This window comes from Populus nigra, chromosome 14, assembly GCF_951802175.1.
Source record: "Populus nigra chromosome 14, ddPopNigr1.1, whole genome shotgun sequence".
Lineage (NCBI taxonomy): Eukaryota > Viridiplantae > Streptophyta > Magnoliopsida > Malpighiales > Salicaceae > Populus > Populus nigra.
In genome coordinates, this window is record NC_084865.1 from 13,793,391 (window position 1) to 13,802,076 (window position 8,686).

Consider the following 8,686-nt stretch of genomic DNA (forward strand, 5'->3'; position numbering starts at 1 on the left):
TTCAATTATTTTCATAGACATCGTCTGCGTTTTTCTTTGCGGTGATATTGTTTTTTTAAAAGATATATTTTTTTATTTGTTTTATAATAATTTTTTATATATTTTTAAATTATTTTTTTTGTTTTATAATAATTTTTTAATATTTTTAAATTATTATAAAAAACAATCGCTATCATAATATCAAACGTTAGTGTATTGTGTTTGATAATATCACATAAATGTTTTTTTAATTAAAAATATATCAAATTATTTTTTATATTAACATATTAAAATCATTAAAAATACATAAAAAATATTAATTTATTTTTTAAAATTAAAAAAAAACACTTTAAAAACACAAATTCACACCTCAAAATCAAGCACAATCTTAGGAACGTACTTAGACTACAATTAGTGTCAATAATACTTTGATTTATTTTAATAGCCTAAATTATGGGGTGCCATGTGTTTGTTTCTAGACTATAACTATAAGGTTGAGGTAATCATTTACTCGTTGATCTTTTGTCATGAAAACGATGTACATCTCCACTTTAGGACTTTTGATAATCAATCCATGGACGTTTAGCTTTATCTTTGTAATTGTAAAATTCTATTAAGTGAAGGCTGAAGAATTGTGTTGCTATATATTGTAATTTTCTTTTTTATCATTATCATTTTGGGTTAATGCTTGAAGGTTCCTCTATAGTTTTTTTTTCGTTTGTTTAAAATGTTTCTCTACTCTTTTTTATTATTGTTATTCTTATAAATATTTGTTTTTTTTTTTATCTTTGTTATCTCTTTCTATAGAATCAATGATATTAAACATTGTCGTGAAGTATACAAAATTGTCATGTGTCCAATCCAATAAAATATTAAACAAATCAACTGAAAATGTAATAAAATTAGAAAAAAAAGTGAAAATAAATAAAATCGGATGACACCCAGAAAAAGCTTATTTCGTTTTTGGAATATCGTATACTTTTAATTGAAAAACAATGAAAATTAGAAAAAAAAACAAACAAATTGTGATTATATTGCGGTAGTTTTTATTCTTTTGAAAACCTATATACTACGACATTTCTTTGCCATTTTTTTAATTCATTTTCTTTTCCTCTTACTTTTCTAGAGTTTTTTTTTAATTCATTTTTTCCTAGTTTTTTTTTGTATCTCCAATTCAAATCATAATATATACACAAAAAAAACATATTCAATTTTTTTCCCGTTCGTTTATTTATCATTAATCCTTTTTTTTTGTAGTTTTTATTGAATTGGACGCATTTCATGTTAATTTTACACTCAATGATAACATTTAACATCCTTACTCACCGGTCCTAACAGTATGATGTAACAAAGTCGTATAAAATATTTTTTTAAAAAAAACGTTTTAAACACGAAGTGAAGAGTAAATAACCTCGCAAACATTAACCCTTTTTTTTATTATTATTATTATACAAAGGAGAGGTAGACCCCTTTGAAGAAAATATATTATTAAGGAAAGAAGACAATTAATCTTGCAGATTAAATTAAGAACTCATTGGCATTTAATACCATTGATAAGCAAGAGATTAGATAATATGTATTTGTTTTTATTGTTTAACTTATTTTTTAAATCATTTTAATACATTAATATTAAAAATTAAAAAATATTATTTTGATATAATAAGAATTAAAGAAATATAGTAACTTTCAAATAATTCATAATTCATCGCAGAAGATTAATAAGATTTTTCTTAGATCAAATTTAATAAACCAAATGCAAATGGAAATATATATAGCAATACTTAAGATTAAGTAATACTTAATGCATCAGACTTGATTGACAAAGATCATTTAGAAAACAAATTGTAAATATTTTTTTTAAAAAAAACCTCATTGATTTTGATTTTGATTTTTTGCTAGAAACCCTAAATCGATCATAAATGTGTGATTAATCTGATCAAGACTTTTAGATGGTTGCCAGCTGATGTTGAGTCAACTAAGATTGCTATCTTAATGTTTTGGTTAAGCGAGTTTTTTTAATTTGACTTAATCATAAGGATTAGGAATTTTGGATTTGGACATGACTTTTGATCTCAAACCAAAAACTAGCCGAATGTAAAGCACAATCACGTCCACATCACTATAATTACTCCATAATAGTGCTAGCTAGTAAAGTGAATTAGGCACAAGGACGAGCAAGTCAATTACCCTAGCTACTTCATTATTTTTAGCCTTGATTACTATAGTGGGGATCGATCAGTTTAAAGACTTGAAGCTTGGGCACCATGTATGCGGAGACCACCACAACTAGGTCATTACAACTAGCTAGGTCATGCCAGGGAAGCCATGGAAATTTCTCTCGGTGGGCAGGTAGCTAGCTCGTCGAAGAGACTGTGGATCCAAATATGAAACCACTCGATCGGTTCAACTTCCCAAAAGCATGATAGAAAGAGAGACTCGAACTAGTTATTGGTAGATCTCCTAGAGAATTTCCTCCGAAATCATAATTTAACTGGATTTGTAGCTCATGATGGGCTAAAGTAACCCTACACAACTCCTTGGATCCCTGAACCAAAGACACGCATGGAAGGATCATCAAGAACCTCTTGATCACAGCAATGTGGCCGTGTAGCCATCCGCCTAAAACTTTGAACTTGAGATGGGAACTGAAATAGGCAAGTCAGGTGCTGATGTAATACGCCTCTGGGGTCAGAGGCTAACCCACCACACGAGTGGCAAAGATGACTCCCATGTTCTTTCACTTATTATGATAATGCTTCCTGTAAAGGCAGCCTACAATTCATTGTATAGTTAGCTCGTAGAGTCGTCGTCATTATCAGTACATGATGGAGCGACAATATTGCTGATCATGATATTATCTACAATTTGAAAGTCTCATGTAAACTTTATCACCTTTAAGAAAATATCACGAACCCCCTTTTGTGTATATTCAAGATGCAATAATAAAAGAAAAATATTACACTAGATTGTGCCAGAAAAATCGGAACCATTGATTTCAATTGTTAAAATTTGAGATTTTATTAATTTCTTCAAATTAAGTAGTGAAATCCAAACCATAGATTTAAAAACTAATGGTCTAAGTTTTTCTAACATGATGTATCATGTTACTAATTCATAGTATTTCAAACACTTGATGTATATTAACTTTATTTTAGAATGGATAATTGAAATTAATAGTGTATCACTAATTCATAGTATTTCTAAGCTTTTGAATTGTAGACCCTTAATTAGACCTTGATATTAATTACTAATTTCTTAATTATGCTTATGAATTAAGCATTTCCCGAATTCAATTCAAAGTAGTTCAGATTAACATAATAAAAGGGGAATTAAGGCAGAGACTAAAGATAGAATACTTGATGCCAAGAGCATCTTTCTCGTGCAAATGGGTAAAGTCACGGGCTACATCACATGGTGACTATTGAGAGTCTCGTTTGAATAATAATCAACAAGCAAGCATTCCATAAATGAAGGCATGCCCCCACAGCCGATATATGCCAAGGCCAGCATAGGGCATTAAGTAAATTAGGCATAAAAGTGAAAAAAAATGGTGGTCCTAATTACATCTTTGGCTTCGTAGTAGGGGGGGGTCACTTCTCATAAGCTAACAATATTATTGAAGATCTCGTGAGAGACAGCCACATGTTGTGAATTTCTTGAATGAATTGTTCATCTAAGTGGATGATCTTATGAAAAGCTTCGAGGTTTTTCTTTTGAACCATTTCTGGAAAAGTTGGGGGTTGAAATCAATCAACACTACGCATGTCATGAAATAGTATGTTTCAATTTACTATATATATGACTTGTTGTTGAGCTTGGGATTATTTTTATTTTATTTTTTCTAATCATCGATCGAGATCTTAGAACAGAATTTCCATATATTACTTTTAAATCAAGTTTTAAACAATTAATTCGCACCATTCGCAGTACATTCACGATATTAACGTCGTAATTAGTACATTCATGATAATTTATTTAATGAACTTTTTTAAAATTTGAATTTTGAATAATAACATGAATTGTTTTTGTTTATCATTCGGTGCATGATATTTTTTATTAATACTTTTTAATTATATTAAAATGATTTTTTTCTGTGTAATTTTTTTTTACATCAACACATTAAAATCATTAAAAAAATCAAGAAATACATTGATTCAATGCTTTTTCGGGTTAAAAAACAATTTAAAAAGCAGAAGCTATCGCGATATCAAACAAGTACCCTGAAATGTTTTTGGTATGGTAATAGTTTTTGCGGTTGCAGTTTAAAAAAATATGTTTAAGAAAAACTACAAATTATAGTTGTTTCTTAACCAACTATAATTTGAAACGCGACTTAACTTAATAGATTAATCCAGGACCTAAACAACCCTTCATCCAAACAGGGTTGAATGTAAATAAAAGTCAACTCAGTTAAAATTCAATTTAATTTTTTTATTTTTATTTATATTATTTTAATTTTAAAAAAATATATATCAATCCATAACTCATGTCATGCACCTATTAATATTATCGGGTTTAATAACTAACTATGATTTTGTCAAGGCTTCTTAGTTTAGCTATTGTTAAGAAAGAGAGAGGCTAAGAGATGATTTACAGTACTCCCTCCCGGCTAAAATGCGTACATAAAAGGAATGTGTACAAAAAAATTTCCGAGTTTAAATCAACTAATCAAGCGACCGACCGGACTTGATCTAAGAGAGTAAATTAAATTAAATTGGAACCATAAAGGTAATCTATTTAAATTATTATTTAATATAATATAGTCCAGTGTCTTATCATTTTAATCCAATTGAATTAGTCATGGAATCTGAAGCTGGTTGACAATCAGATATTCTTATAATTATAACTGGAGTTCCATTAATTTTTTATTGGCAAAATGAATAGGGTTTTGAGAGATTAATCCTTTGTCCTCTAGTTTGTGGATGATTATTAAACAGGAAATTAATCCTACGTACCATTTTCTCATCTTCCAATTAAAAACAGAATTAAAATGGAAGGGAGGCCACAATGTTGTACCTTTCAAAATTCAAATCAATACACATTTAATAAAGTTATATCTAGCTTATATTAACCAATTTAATTCTGCTAATTTTCATAAGATAATCTAACTAGTACATCAATAAGAAAAATTATAAAATGATATAAGCAACTAAACAAGAAGCTTGGGTAGAATAACATGACTAGCATTCTAACATACATCATCAATGATGATATGTGTTTACATTTGAATATACACTGCTAAATTCATGTTCATAATAAACATCTATTTAAGAAAAAACTCAATACATTGTTAAACTCACGTTCATAATCGATGCAATACCTTTTGAAAAACCTATCATATATGGATGGATATACACACATATCATCAATATTGAATTCAAAACCAAAATTATGAAAACAAGAATTTTTAGTTGAGTTAAATGTACATACAAGTAGATTGAAAATAGCTTTTCAATTAAGCTATGATTCACTACTTGTTTTGGCTAGTTATGTTAGTTTGACCTTAACTTTTCTTTGTTTTTTTAGATTAACGTGGGTGTCCAGGTCAGTTTACGCGCACATCGACTAATCCTATGAGTCCTGAAGCTAACGACTATGTAAACCTCTAGTGGTCATCATATTAGCAAACAAACCTCTTGGTCTCAAGATTTTACCACTAGACCACCTACTAGACAATTCTTTTTTTCTTTACATGAGAAGCAGCATCATTAGTTAGTTTTGGTTATAGTTGTGATAAACATGATAATACATTAATTATAAGTAGATGTTGACTAAATTAATCAAATTATTTGGAATATTTATAAAAATCAACTTAAAATTTATAAGGTTTTAATATTTTTTTTAGATAATTTCATATAAATAATTTAAGAATAAATCTAGTTGATTTTGGCTTTGATTTTAAATTTTAGAAACTAAAATAAAAAACCAAACTAGATCAAATAAATAAATAAATAAACTGGTTATAAGCTCATTGAATCAAAACATGCAAAAAATAACCTAACTTAAGACCCGTAATTTAAATTCGAGTTATTCAAATCAAACAAAGTAAAACCAAAATGAACTGACTCATTAGTTCAATTTAATTCAAGATTTTGAAAATTCTCAATTCAATTTTTTTTTTCCAGCAAGCCATGTATTCTCGTTTATAAACAAGCATTCTAGCCAGAACTCAGGCGAGCAAACTGTCTTAGAATGGGACCAAACCTAACTCCCAAAAGGGTCCCACGAGAACAAAATTGTCAAGGATAAAACGAGGATGGTGGGGGCAACACAGGAATGCATGCGAGCTGATCCGCCTCCCAAGTCCTCATAAGTAAGCTCTGATCAGAGAGCATGCGGGATTTCCTAGTCATATCAGAATCCCTACATGGGCATTAATTCCTCCAGTTCAGCCATGACAATCAATGGAAAGGAATGTTATTTTTGGGTTTCCTTTCGCTAGCTAGCTTGGAAGGAAGCAACCATATCTTTTGCCCTTATTCTTCACTGCTCCATATCACAGACACTCCCTTCGTTACCTTCAACAAACACTCTCATTTATTGCTTCGACAACGACTTTCAACCCTTCATCACCAGAAGAAGAACAAATCCCACCATGCAGTTCCTTTTCTTTTTCTTAGATAATTTATAATTGATTTAAAGGATGAAACAAACTGGGTTTTTAACTGCCACGCATGAGAACAGGGACAATCCAAAACATGTACTGTTGTGAGGTTTACCAAGAATGGAAGTTGACAACATGTAATGCAGATTGCAGGCGGGGAATGTAATTATAATTGCTACTATATATTAATACTACTTGTCATGAGTTGTGACCTAAAAAGAGTTAGTTAACATTGGGATTTGTGGCTTTCAGCAGGGCCTGTAACGCTTGCCTTGCCCTGAATTTTCCCTTTCCCTTGCTTATTTACGGAAATGTTTCTTGATTTCCAAATTAATTTATGTTCATTGCGCATGTGGTGATGGATGAACATTGCGAGTTTGAATCGTGTTGTCAATAATAATTCCTTCCAAACTAGTTTATGTTCATGTTAAAGTAACTTTATTTTTTAATTTAATAACAATGTTTTTCGTTTAAATTTTTTTGAACCTATGAGAATGTCATAATGGACATTAAAACTACTCCGAACACTGTTTCAGTAGAATAAATAGTTAACTACAAGAAGGTGTAAATTAATAATATTGTGAGGTGAACGAATCTAACGCGTTTTGCCCCCCCCCCCCTCTCTCTCTCTCTCTCTCTCGCCCCCTCTAATTCAGAGTAGTTAAAAGACTGTAGCAAGAGAGTGTGTGTGTGTGTAAAGTAGAGTAGAGCCTAGGAGGAGGAGTCAACCATGGGAACAAACACAGGGCTCGAGAAGAAGGATGAGGTAGCAGTGATAGACAATTATTGGGACTCGCACAAATCATAATTTCTAGCGCGTGGCAGATAGATAGATAGAGAGAGAGAGAGAGAGAGAGAGAGCGGGGGGGAGAGAACCTTCAACTACTGAAATGTCCCAGCCATCCTGTCACCATGTCTTAGCTTTCCTCATATGTCCCTATAAAAAAAACCAAAAACAAAAGAAATGGTACTGTGATGAATAGCGAGTGACTCACTCTCTGACTCGTATCCGTAAGTTAGGCTTTTTGGAGTTTTTTATTTTTTACACAGCACAGTAAAAAAATTAAAGTAACATAGTGGCGAAAATAATTTGGAATCTAACATGGTTTTACGAGTTGCGGACATCATATATGTGACTTATTTCATAGTTGTCATGCGTGACTTCACTCGAAATTTAAACCGAAAGACTCTTTTCTTCCCTCTTCTCTCCTTATTTCCTCCTCTCTTTCTCCCCACACATCCACCCGTATCTCTTAGCTTAATTAAATATAATTTAAGTTGATAATAAGTTATTTTGTTAAATAATTGATGATTTTAGGTTGTTGTTGATTGTGAATTAACAAAATTATGTGATGAAATAGTTAGGGTTGATTTAAGTTAAATTATAGATTATATCAAATTACATACGTAATAATAATACTAACTATGAAATGCATGATTTTGAATGATAATTTTGTTATGGCATCGAAATTTGATGATTATAGTGTTCGCCGATTAATTTGACGAGTTTATTTTTAGCTTATTATACTAACGTTATGGTTTTGTTGATAAATTATGTACTTTAATTAACTCTGAGATATTAATAAATTACAATTGTGTTTTGTTGTGTTGTTTGACGAAATGTCTGATAATTTAGAAATATTATGCCTCCATAGTGGTATCATTATTAATACCGACAATGATATCACTTATAATGGAGGAAGTCATGAATTCATAACTGCTATATTAAACATCTCCCTTTAACGAGTTATCTAAAATGTTATATGATCGACTTGGCTTAAATATGTTTGAAATAGAAGTTGAAATTACCTAGAGGATGTTGCAAATCGATGTCGGTCAAGCTCATTATGTCGGTGTACCAATTTGTAGTAACGAGAGTGTGAATTCAATGTTTGGATTTGTAAGGAACAATAAGATTAATATGCCAGAGCTCTACTTAAATAGTAAACCTAAACGAGAAAACTCTTATAGTATGAAGTTGACTTGGGTTCTAAGTAACTCTCATAGATTCACACAGACATTACGCACAACTAGTCCATCTAAGTTAGGTGGTAATGCTAGTAGACAAATATCGGTGGAGGAAATTATTAATATGGAACTTCA